At 43.3% G+C, this 12,624-nt stretch overlaps 1 pseudogene; it reads right to left on the reverse strand.

Moving 5' to 3' along the window:
• Positions 1-10,866: 10,866 nt before the first annotated feature.
• Positions 10,867-11,638, reverse strand: LOC101608945 (annotated as a pseudogene).
• Positions 11,639-12,624: the final 986 nt, after the last annotated feature.

Consider the following 12,624-nt stretch of genomic DNA (forward strand, 5'->3'; position numbering starts at 1 on the left):
ACTCTGAGAGTATCTACAAAGGTGCTCCTAGGGGTTGAGTTTCCCTGCTATGGGAGTATTCAAGTAGGCTGAGTGGAATAAAACACCGGTAGATTCTAAAAGTTAACTAAACACTGTACCCATTTAGTCAAAAACAGCCCCAAGTATGTATGCCAGAGTAGTTATTATAACAACCAGATCCTCTATCAACACAGAGGTTAAGATTTCTGGTGGTGTTGAGGGATCCCAGTCAGCTTTTGACCAAGTGAGACCCTTCCCTGGTGCAAACCCAGTTACTTTGGATAAGTTTGGTCTCAGTCAAGTTGCTGCCTGGGTCGTCGGGCTGCTGTTGTGATTTCTGGAGCTGGGCACTGGCTTTTCCTGTGGGGCAAACCAAGCCTGACAACTGTGGCCCTGCAGATCAGCACCCCCGCTGATGGAACTGCTGCTGCTTCTGGGTCTGCTGTTGTTGCCACTCCTGGGTCTGCCGCTGCTGCTGCTCCTGGGTCTGCTGCTGCTGGGGCTGCTGGTAGTGGTTCCGGAGCTGCTGATGTTGCTGCCGAACTCTGCTGCTGCTTGGGTCCCGCTGTCGGCTCAAGTTGGCGTGGCTGGGTCCCGGGACTCTGCTCTGTTCGCTGGAGCTGGGCTCAGGCGGTAGGGGAGGGGAGGGAGCCGCAGCTGCTCTGGTTCTCTCGCTGTTCCATGTGTTTTTCTACCTCGCATTCTGCTCCTCCACTGCTCACTGCCGCTCTCCCTTCACGTTTCCTGAGCTGCGGAGAGCTTGGTGTGAGGGGAAGCTCCTGCACCTGGCTTTTCCTGCGGCTGGAGCCGATCCCGGCGGCTTTCTGGTGCACCCTGCCACTGCCATGGTTGGCGGAGCTGCCGGGGCCACTTTTGCCGGCCTGTGCAGGCTCTGGATGCTCTGGATCTCTCCTACTTCTCCGCTGCTGCTTCAGTTTCCTATACACCTCACTTTTTAGTAAAAGTGTGTATTTTGCTGAGGTTTTTTGGTCTTTTTTCCTGCCATGCTGCTTTGGCGTGGTACCTACGCCTCCATATTAACTGGAAGTCAATTTTTTTTTTCTCTCTCTTATTTTTATGTCATGATCTTTCCCTGCTATTATGATAGTAGTGTCAGGAACTGTGAGGTCATGGATATCCAGGCCACTTTGTGTCTGGAGGAGCATGTTGTAAGGAGTCCTATCCTTCCTTTGGGTCTTACATTCTTTCTGCCACCTCTTCTGCAATAAACCCTGAGCCTTGGAAGGTGTGATTGAGATGTTTCAGTGCTAGGCCTCTATCATTTCTTCTCAGCACCATGGTGCCTTCTGAGTAGAGATGAAATATTTTTTAAAATATATTTAAATATCTTAAAATTTAAATATTTGAAAGTCTGTTGTTTAACACCCAATTGCAGAGACTCTAATATTAACTCTACACAAAGGCAGACTAAAGATCTTAATTGGATTTGTTCATACACCTCAAAGGTGCCTTTGTTATATATAATATGTAGCTCATCTATAACTAGACTTTGAAATCAGATCTGGATTAAAATCTGCCACTTCAGAGAAAAAACCTGAGCAATCTTAACTGAGATTTCTTCATCTGTTATTTGGAATAATAGGAGTTTCATAAAACTGTTAGGGAGAGCAAACAAGAATGGGACATAGTGCCAGATATCCGATGGCATCTTCAACAAATGTAGCTTTGTTTATTTGTCTCAGCAATGGTATTAGGGACCCCAAGTCCCATGAAATCAGATTTTGTGTATGACCACCCACAGCCTGAACCAATGCTTATACCAAGTCACTGTGTGATCTGGTCCTCAGGTTAGTGCCAGCAAGAGATCCCAACATGCCCCAAGTAAGCCAGATTAAATCACCTAGAAGGATCTCTGCCACTACTGGAAATGGTAAGCCTTCTCCCACGAAGAGTTTTCTTGTGGTTAGGCTCATCCTTCCAGCTGAGCTTTCCAAACCTCTTGAGTCCAAGAAATGCAATGGAAATGTCAAGGGAAGCTGTTGCTTGTGGGTTTTCTGTACAATGATAATTCACAATCTTATACTGCATTATAAAGAGAAAGTTCACTTATATACCAAATTACTAAGTAACCCAGAGATTCAGCCTTGTTTAGGGGAATTGGCACTTATTTAATTTCATTTCTCAAAAATGCTGTGTGGACTGTTCTAAGCATGCTAACCACTTTGTCTCAGTCATGATGTGGTCTCTACAGAGGACAGCTTTATAAGGATGCACAGTTATTATCTCAGTGACCAGGACATGAGGCCCTCCCACTCTAGAAGCTCATAAGGCAGAGACCATGCAACCAAAGTGCTTAACACATAGGAGGCAGACAAACATTTTCTCTTGTCAAAATGCTATGAGACAACATAGTAATACCCTGTCCTCAGAATAACCTGCCATGGTAGTTAACGATTCCTCTAGAGACAAGGTAAGTCAGTAGGTAATTAGCAGAATGTCTTCTAGATAGATGGGGAAATGCTACCCTCAGTACATAACATTAGATAACATTAACTCACGTAGTGAAGGGGCCACATATGGAGCACTTCTCATCACCTCAGTCTCTTTGCTTGTGTAGAGAGCAGACCTCAGGCTATGAGAGCATTTCTGCAGCCAGTGCTCTCTATGAGGAATTCATGACTGTGTTCTCTGCCAGGATACATTTATTTTAATTACCTTCCAGGAACTGCTGTGTTTCCATTCATTAATGGAAGAATTATAAATATTTTCATTTTAAATAAATTTATCTCTACTAAAAAGACAAATTGCTGTAAAGAATATTAAGTGAAAATAGGTGGCTTATTAATTATCAACGTTCTTAAAGTTTGGGGCTGGCTGCATAGCCCCATAGAAGCCCTTGCCTAGCACATGTGAGCCACTGAGTTCAATGCTCAGGACCTCAAAACACTTATTAAAATACTTTGCAGTGATGCACCAATATTTAGATATGGCATTAGTATGTTTATATTTGGGAATTTTCCACTAAAATACAATAGAGAAGTCCATGTAGAAGTCAGTGACAAGGGGTAGTTTCACCTATCCTCAAGTAATGATATCAAGAAGGGGGTCTTCTTTGCCTTTTTAATTTATTAACATTTTATATGTGTATGTAATATATTTTTATCCCTTCTCTTGAGTCCCTCCTTCCCACTTCATTTCTGCTAAACTCCTTATTTTCAACTAGTCTCCCTTCTACTTTCATATCTTTTTTTTTTGTCTCATGTGTGAGTGTGACCCAGTGAGTTTAATTGAGATTGCCTGCATAGGCATGGGTGGAGGACTATATACCAGAGCACATGGGCCCTACTGGTGGCTACACCACTACAGAGAGCCTTCCACTTCCACAGCTCTCATCAACTGTGTAAAACTCTTCAGAGAAGAATAGGGGCCTCATACCCTCCTTCATCATCCACGATGGAAGGCAATGGGGCCCAATATTGTGAGGGTCTTGTGCAGGTTTTGACAGTCACTGGGAGGTCATGAATGTAATGATCATGCCATGCCTGGAAAACAGCATTCTGCACAGCACTCCTTCAAATTCTCTGGTATCCACATTCTTTCTGTCTCCTCTTCTGCTTTGGTCCCTAGGCCTTGGGTAGGATACATATAGTATAGATGTCTCGCTTCGTGTGGAGCACTACAGAGTCATCTACTCTTAGTACTTTGATGAGTTCTGAGTCTCCTCATTAGTCACTACCGTCTGCAAATAGAAATGTCTCCAACCCAAGATGAGAATGGCATTAACATATAAGCATAGACGTGCATATTTAGAGGGTTGCTTAATGGTGACACAACATTTTTCATAACTTTCTCTTGAGCATAAGCATTAGAAAATAAACTCCTATCACTGGAAAGATTTAGAAAAAATCAGAGTTTGACTATAATAAATTTATCCTGTTTGTGTAAATAACTCTCAATATTGTCACTCATTCAAACACAGAATAACTAGATAAAGCTATCAATGTATTGTTATAGAGGAATTAAATAATAGTATCGATCTAGAATTACTGAAGTTGTAGAAAGAAAAGTCTTTGAAGCACATGAATTCACTAATATTTGACTGTTTATATAGTAGCACCATAGCCTCAGAGACAGTGTTATCTACATTGGGTGTCTCTTCATAGATTGAATATTTGTCAGTATTGTGCTTTGAAACTTCAATACTCTATAATGTTTCCCCTAAATGCAGGATTTCATAGAGCCTATGAAAGAGTGAGAAAACTGCTTTTAACACAAAGCTATTGACATGAGAATCTCCTAGAGTCATGTGATTAACAATTAAGAGAAGAATAGATAAGAGTAATTATAAGATCTTGCCTTACAAGAGAAAGATTTGAATATCAAAGATGAAGAGAAGCTCTTGGGAAAATTGATGACACCTTCAAAGGTTGTTGCAGAGATGCCCCTTTTGATTATCTTACTATAAAAGTCATAGATGATCTTACATTCCCACCACATCCTCGCCAGCATTTATTTTCATTTGATTTTTTAATGTTTGCTATCCTTATTCACCCCATAATACCTCAAAAGGGCCCCAGCTGAAACTAAGAATAATAGGCGAAACAAGCAAGGGTGCTGTTTCTTGGTGAACCTGGTACCAGCACAAGGGTGAAGGAGATTGACACAGAGAACAATCAACTCCTACCAAGTCAGATATCCAGACACAAAAGCTCCCATGACCTCATCACTGAAGCAGACCTAAAATGAACCCAATATGGCTCAGGGAAATTTTGCAGAAGAGGGGGCAAAAAGAACATTAGAACCACACATTGAGTCATGATACACAGAGACATTTCCTCCTACCCATAACTGAGGGCTAACCCCACATAATGCATAACCCATATACCTTAACAAGGAGGTGCAAAGGGGAGGGGAGAGGACAGGGAAGAGGCTAAGAATGGTGCCAAGTTGAATGTATTCACTGAGTACAAAACTAATTAATAAAAGAAGGAAGTCACAGATGAAATAAAGGCTATCCTATCCTCCACCTTCCATATGAGACAGGAGAAATTATTCTTGCCCCAAATCAATCACTGCTTAGCTCCTGCTGTGCTCATGCTCACATTGATGCATAGTGACATTTGAATCTTAAGTGTTGTTAAGTTTGCTATAAAATTTTGTAATTTCAGTCTCATTTTTTGATATAGCTTTTTCAAGATATAGCTTCCATCAAACATTTCAGTATTTGGGGTGAAGTTTTGGACTCCATTTTAATTGTATTCATTTCAATTTTCTAGTACCCATACCACTTCCCATAAGAGGAAAGCTAACACAAATACTAATGTAATCTCATAATACTGTATTTGAAAGAATTTTCAGGAGTCAAGTTCATCACACTTTTCCAAATGTGAAAATTAAGATTGAATGGGATTGTTCTCTGTCCCAAGGTTAAAACAAACTTCACAAAGCAATTTAATGGAGCATAAAATTGCTGTATGGTTTTAAATAAAATAATTTCCCAACGAGGTGATTTCTTTTGAAGAGTTTTTGATGACCCTTTGAATATGAGGTCATTTCTTTATTTAAGAGCAGGAAGTAGGGCAATTTTGCCCACATTTGTCCAGCCATCTTTGTGTGTTCAGTGGAAAGACAAGGAAACAGGAAGTATGAAGTCCTCCTTTACCACTTCCTCTGACTTTGTCACTCTCTGCTCACCCACAAATCTATTCCCTCTTAGTGTTTATTATTATTTTCTCCTTAATTTCCTACACCCATGGTATATCACTAGGTAATTAATTCAAATTACCAGCATATCATTATAATAATTTTTCTAAATACCCTGAAGTGGCTCTGATCTGACAAGTCCTCATTGGGTGAGATAGGAAGCTGCATGAGCACATCTGCATTCCTTTTGCTCTGTGGATGATAGAATACAACTTTCCTCCCCACTTCCACCCTACTTAGCATTAGTGCCGTTCCACCCAACTTGCCCTACTGGTGTTCTGTGAGCTAGAACTGTACTACAACATATGTTTTGTGTTGTGACTTTTTTTTTTTCTCCACAAACCTATGTGATTTTTAAAAATTTGAAATAATAAACATTTTATATGGATTATTCACATATAAGTCCAGATTTATAGCTTCTCTTTAAAAAATAAAATAAAAGAAGGCAGGTGTTGCAGTCTAGGTCGCATTGCTGTTAGAAATCACCCAACCAAGAGTAGCTTTTGGGAAAAAGAGGTTTATTTTAGCTTACAGGCTCGAGGGGAAGCTCCACAATGGCAGGGGAAACGATGGCATGAGAAGAGGGTGGACATCACCCCCTGGCCAACATAAGATGGACCACAGCAACAGGAGGGTGTGCCAAACACTGGCATGGGGAAACTGGCTATAAAGCCCTTAAGCCCGCCCCCAACAATACACTCCCTCCAGGAGGCATTAATTCCCAAATATCCATCAGCTGGGAACCTAGCATTTAGAACACCTAAGTTTATGGGGGACACCTGAATCAAACCACCACATTCCGTCCCTGGCCCCCATAAACTGATATCCATACATGATGTAAAATACAATGCATTTAATTTGACTTTAAAAGTCCCCATAGTTTTTATCAATCTCAATGATGTTCATACAACCCCATAGCCCAAGATCTTTTAACTGAGCCATAATACCAAAATATAACCTCAAAAAACCCAGAATGGCACAGAATAAATATTCACACTGCAATAGATGGCATTGGGCATAGCAAAGAAACATTTAACCAATACAAGATTTAAAACAACCAGGGCAAACATCAAACTCTGTAGCTTCAAGTCCAGCAACTCAAACCAGTGACAAATCTTCAAGTCCGATAATGCTAACCAGCAACAAGTCTCTGGCATTCCAATTCCGCCCCTCCAGCTAGGCTACTCACAGTCCTGGGAAACTTCATCGGGTCCGGCAGCTCCTCGGCAGCCATCTCATGGTCCCGGCATCTCCACTGGGTCTCCACTGTAAGCCACGGTTCTTCCTCATGGCCCCATGGGGTCTCTATGCAGGCAACCAGCAAACCTACTTCACATTGCTCATGGCCATTTCCAAAACACAAGACCATGTTGCAAACTCAATGACCCTCTTTCCAGTATTTCTTATACTCCATGATACCAGGTAGGGTGCCAATTTGTTAATCCAGGGGAGAATAAAGCAGACGTTGAAGAACAGGACACTCCTTGAACATTCAGGCCCCTTCAAAAGAGTCTACATTCTTCTTGTTGCCCCAGCGCAGGTCAGCTAGCCCAGTCTCAAAGGTCGTAATCTATCAGTTGCAGCTGAATGGGCAACAGTTCACCCAAAGATTTTTCTTTCTGTGCCATATCCCTCTGCACACACCAGTTCATTTCTACGCAAAGCAACCCAGCGCAACTTCTCAGGACACGAGCACAAGAGCAAGCTTCTCACACAAACTGCTAGCCCAGTCCAGGCACAGCTCTTTCTCACCCTCATAAGCCAAACCTCACAGTCCATAGTTGTTACTGCCTTCAGGTCTTTCAGCTCTGACCAGGATAGACCATCAAGCTGTACTTACAGCACTGCAAGGCATCTCTTAGGCCAAGGTTTCAAATCCTCCCACATTCCTCTTGAAAATCAGCTCCAAAAGGCCGAAGCCACAAGTCAGGTGTCCAGCAGCAACCCCACTCCTGGTACCACTTTACTGTTGCAGTCTAGGTCGCATTGCTGTTAGAAATCACCCAACCAAGAGTAGCTTTTGGGAAAAAGAGGTTTATTTTAGCTTATAGGCTCGAGGGGAAGCTCCACGATGGCAGGGGAAACGATGGCATGAGCAGAGGGTGGACATCACCCCGTGGCCAACATAAGATGGACCACAGCAACAGGAGGGTGTGCCAAACACTGGCATGGGAAAACTGGCTATAAAGCCCTTAAGCCCGCCCCCAACAATACACTCCCTCCAGGAGGCATTAATTCCCACATATCCATCAGCTGGGAACCTAGCATTTAGAACACCTAAGTTTATGGGGGACACCTAAATCAAACCACCACAGCAGGTCTTGCAGTATTGCTTTGCCATCTAAGCTAGGGCACAGTAACAAGTCAACCCATTTTAGCAGCATCTACCCTGCAGTTCCCCCAGCCCAATCTAACTTGTTATTATCAGTTGCTATTTTGTGTTTATGGGATGCTTTTGTTACAGTGGAGTTAAGGTGAAATAATTCTTGTACACATGTCTCCAGAGAAGTGGGAAAATGAAAAGGACGAAGGCTGTATGACTCACAGAGAACAGGGGCATGATTTCCTGCTCTCATTTGTTTCAGCAATTCACCCAAGGCACCTGTGGGTACTTGAGTTGCCAATGCCTGATTTAGCCTATTGCTCCAACATTAATGTTTGTGTTATTCAGGGTTCTCTGGAGAAACAGAAGCAATTGGACATAAAGAGATAGATTCAATGAGAAACAGGGGACCAGGGGAAGAGTTGGGGAGTGGAGATTTATTATACATGATTATATCGTGTGAATATGAAGTATAAGAAGGCCCAGGACTGGCCATTTACAAACCTGTCACATAGTTCCAACTTGAATCCAAAGGTCTGAGTAAAGAAACAATGTCATAAATTCAAGTCCCGGCTTGATGGCCTGAAGCACAGAAGTACTGAAGACAGAATGCTGACAATTCAACTCTAATACTCATACAGAGAGAGAAAATCCTCATGCCCTCTGTTTTCTTGTCCCTTTTGACTCTTCAACGTATTACATAATGTCCACCTATGGTGGGGAGAAGAATTTGTTCAATTCAGTCTACCAATTCAAATGCTGGCACTTTTCAGAAACACCTTCATAAATATACCTGGAATAAAAAGGTTTAACAGCTACCTGGCCATCCTGTGTCTCAGCGAGGTTGATACATAAAATTAACCATCGTTGTGTTCTTGTGGAGAAGTTGAAAACTAGGGATCAGTATATGAACTTAGTAGAAGAAAGTGTGTGTGTGAGAAAGAGAGAGCGAGAACGAAAGTGTGTATGTGTCAGATTGAAGTAATATGTCAGAAGAGAAACAGCACCTACATCTGGTAATGCACACCATAAAATCCTAAAGCCAAGAGATTGCCTTACTGGGTATGTATGTGTGTTCATGTACATAATATTATCAGATTGTGTGTTCGTAATCTTATGATTTTTAAAATTTTTTTTCACAATTTTTATTAACATTTTCCATGATTATAAAAAATATCCCATGGTAATACCCTCCCTCCAACCCCCGCACTTTCCCCTTTGAAAAATATTTTTATCTATTTATTTGAAAGCAGAGAATGATAGAAGAGAAACTGACAGACAAAAATGCAGGCATCAGGGCTCCCAGCCTCTGCAAACAATTTCCAGACGCATGCACCACTTTATACATCTGGCTTTACATAATGGAGAATCAAACTTATGTTGCTGGATTTTGCAGGCAAGCACCGTAACTGCTAAGCCATCTCCCCAGCCCTCTTATGCTTTTTTAAATGGGATGCAGGGAGTGCCACATTTATTTAATAACAGAATCCCTTTTCCATAAACCATCTGACAAGAGTATTCATGAAGCACACTTTGAGAATCCACCTTAACTCTGACTGGGCACAGCATAACACGGGCACATGAACCAGCATGGAAAGGAAACAAGAGCACATTAACATTGGATTGACGGCTGGCAGTTGCTAGATACAGAAGAAAAACCCACTGATAACCACGGTACTGCAGAGCAGCACATTTTGCAAGCCACCCTAATTCCTGCCTCACCCAACCCAGCTGTGCAACCTCACACTCCAGTCACATGCAACAGATCTACACTTTTATTTTGTTTTCTCTTTGTACTAAAAGGTGCTTTTTCCTTAATGAAGGAAGCTTCAAATCAGTCCAGGACCTCCACCTTCCCTTATTAAAACACACACACACACACACACACACACACACACGCCACCCTCCACCAGGTGAAATATCCCCGGCAATTATTCAATAACGAATAGTGGCATAAGGGGAGATAAAGGCATGTTGAAATGTATTAAAATCAACCTGTACAAAAAAGTTAAAATATAATCTGAAACTATTCAAGTTCAGAAAGTCTAGTCAAGTCCTTTTGTCTGGCCAGGAGTATGGTGTCATCAAAGGTCTCTGGGTCACCAGCTGTGGAGGGGTGGGAAGGAAGAGACAGAAGCAGCAACGATACTTCACCAGGCTGAAGGACCTGGGCACTTCCATCCCTACTGAAGGGGCAGGCAAGAGACTGACAAGATCTTGGGAAAGCAAATGTAGAAGGACAGCCCTAGTGGGCAGCTGGGCCTACATGCCAATTGAGGCTGAGCAGTCTGAGACGAAAGGAAGAGTGACCCGCAGAGGACACAAAGCTGGGTGAACCAGAATCTGCTACCCAGCAGACCCCAAGTACCCGCCATCTCTGCTCAGACACCCGAGGTTAGTTACCCCGGTGTTCCCAACTTGGTGAGAGATCTGAGCTGGGCTTAAGAGGTTGAAAACCCGCAGGTTTAGTTTTAGCCCAGCATCACATCCCTCCATGGCCTGAACTGGCACTGCAAAAGGGGGTAAGGCAGGAGAGGGAGAACAAACATATGGCTACCTGGCTAGAGATGTCTGCACCGTTGTGGGTACTGTGGTACATGGCTCAGAGAAGAGCCTTCTCCACAGTCATCCCTGGGGGCTGAGTAAAGCTGCTTCCAGCTTAGGACCAGCCTGACAAAATGACATGGAGCAAAAGAACAACTGGGAGGGAGACAAGCCCGCACAGAGACAAATTCCTCAGGAAGGGAAGCTGGGCAGTGTCGGACCCTGTTGGAATGGCATCCATGGAGCCCCTGAGTCTGAAGGGAACAACTAGGGAAGGAGGAGAGTCATTTTTCTGGAATGGTACCAATGGGTGGGTAAGGGGATGGGAAGGTCTGGAACTCACTGAAGAGTAAAGAGGAGAGGAAATAGGCCCTTGGGATCCCCTCCCCACCTGACCCAGGCCTGGTGAGTGCCAGCTGCCCCAGCCAGCCCTAGTGGCGGCTGGAGACCAGACCTTTCACTTTGGACATCTTCTTGGTGGGTTGCCTCTGCTCAGCATGAAGGGGACACTCCCATTCTGCCAGCTGCTGCTCCATTTCCTGAGCCGAGGAGGATGCAGTAGCTTTGAGTGTCTTCTTGATGTTGGTAACCTCTGCTTCGACCTGCTGCTGAGTCCAGTGGTGGCTCTCTTTGTACTGATTGGCTCTCAAAACCTGCTACTCGATGCCAAGAAGAACTGCTTCACAGCCATCACACCGTTCATGCAAGGTCTTGACAATATTATTGATATCCTTCTTCCTGATGTCACGGCCAATGAAGGAATCCACTTCTAGCAGCTGGTTTCATTGGTCCAGCTTGCCCTGGATGATGTCAGTGTAGACAGCCTCAATGATGAGGTCTTCTAGTTCTTGGCGATTCCTCATCTCCAGATCCTTCCGCAGCACAGAGTAAGGGATACACTTCATTCGCGATGCCAAACTCACGATGGTAAGATGTTTCAGCTTGTTCTGCTGAGCTGTGCTCAGTTCGAGCAGGCTCTCCTTGTTGGCTATGTAAATCTGGGTATGTTCCATAGGCAAAGAGATTCAGCAACTGCGAATAAGCAGCATCAGTTCCTTCTGCAAGCTCCTGCACATTGGCCAGCTCCAGCAGTTCTGCAAACACATACACTCCGGGAGCCTCCAACACCTGGCTTATGACAGCAGTCAGGGCTGAGCCACTCATACCTTCAGCTAGTAAAATAAACTGCTCCAGGAGGTTACTTGAGGGTTTCTGTTCACCTCCTATTCTCTGGCCTTGACGACTCTCTGTCCCCTTGGTCGCTGGCTGGGCCTCCAGGAGCCTGCCTGCAGGTTGTCAAGTATCCATGATCTGCCGGGCATTGGGCGCTTTTGAGGAAGGGTCTCACTCTAGACCAGGCTGACCTGAAATTGAAATTTACTATGTAGCCTCAGGCTGGCCTCGAACTCATGGCAATCCTCCTACTTCTGCCTTATGAATGGTGGGATTAAAGGCATGCACCACCACATCCTGCCTCGTATGCTTTTTAACCCAAAGAAATTTGGCATTGGCTAAAGATTTTCATGAAAAGAAAATATACAGTATATGTTTCCCTCATAAGTGCTGAAGAACTGGAGGTGTGGCTCAGTGATCGAGTGCTAGTGTGATATGCTCAGGACCCTGACTAGATTTTCATCTTTGCACGTGCGCACACGTGCACATTCAAGCACGTGTGCACACACACACTGGATTTACTTTCAACTTCCCTCTTTATTTTGTATGTTCCTCTTGTGTATGATAAGGAACTGTCAAACCATCTAAAGCTGATTTAAGATTAGTAGAAATACTTTTGCTTGCTTTATCTTGAAAACAGAAGTCTACTGCTTTTTTCCTTTTCCCCAGTAAAGAAATCTGTAAAATGTGTTATATGGTTGATAGCTGACTTGAATTGTTTTTAAATATTTACATCCTTGGGAATATATTGAAGATCTCAAGGTCTGGTCCCTAATCAAGACTTGGATAAAATATTTTTAAATACAAGTAGCCACTAGGACAACAGCCACAGCAAGAGAGCTAAAGGCTCCTTGGCATGTTTATAGCTGACCTTCATCTATTAACCTCTAGAAAAGGTAATGAAACTCATCCCCAAGAGA

Source organism: Jaculus jaculus, chromosome 14 (assembly GCF_020740685.1).
Source record: "Jaculus jaculus isolate mJacJac1 chromosome 14, mJacJac1.mat.Y.cur, whole genome shotgun sequence".
In the NCBI taxonomy this organism is placed as follows: domain Eukaryota; kingdom Metazoa; phylum Chordata; class Mammalia; order Rodentia; family Dipodidae; genus Jaculus; species Jaculus jaculus.